Genomic DNA, 709 nt, shown 5'->3' on the forward strand with positions numbered 1-709 from the left:
CAAGGACAGTCTAGGCTAATGGTTCTGTAGATAGGCATTTAATCACAAATGAAAACAATATAGAGGAACTTTTAAAAAATATTTCAGCTGCTTTCAACAACAGGTACACAAACTACATATTCTTATGCACATGAAAAAGACTTTGGTAGATATACATCTGTAAAAGTGTTTAGAATTACATATATAGTCTTCTTAATTATGGTTACAACACATATTCACTTAATTAACTTAATCCACATCATTAAAAACAGTATAACACAATCTGCCAGGCAAAAGCTCCCTGCAAATGTGCCAGGAAAAACTGAAGACATATTAGATAGACACCTTCAAAAGGAAAAAATCCAACAATTTTGTTAACAAAATTAAGTAACTTACTATGTAATACTAACTTGTTATCCTCCTGCCACCTAAAGGAGATACACAAGAGACCAAGCTGAAACTAATGTTGAATACTATCTATCCTTTAAAACAGGAGCAGACTAATGTTATTTGAATTCAAGTTATTCATTTTTTAAAAATCAACCATCAAACAAACTTACATGAATATCTTTAAAGCATACATAGGAACTAATACAAAAATAGAAGCTTAATGTGTACAATGTATATGATATTTCTTTCATGGACAGATCATGACTGCAGTGATATTATTGCCAGATGTATTCCTCTCTAATTATTTGGCACCTATAAAGCAAATGACAAACACAAACTC

The sequence above is a fragment of the Penaeus monodon genome, chromosome 33 (assembly GCF_015228065.2).
Source record: "Penaeus monodon isolate SGIC_2016 chromosome 33, NSTDA_Pmon_1, whole genome shotgun sequence".
Classification (NCBI taxonomy): domain Eukaryota; kingdom Metazoa; phylum Arthropoda; class Malacostraca; order Decapoda; family Penaeidae; genus Penaeus; species Penaeus monodon.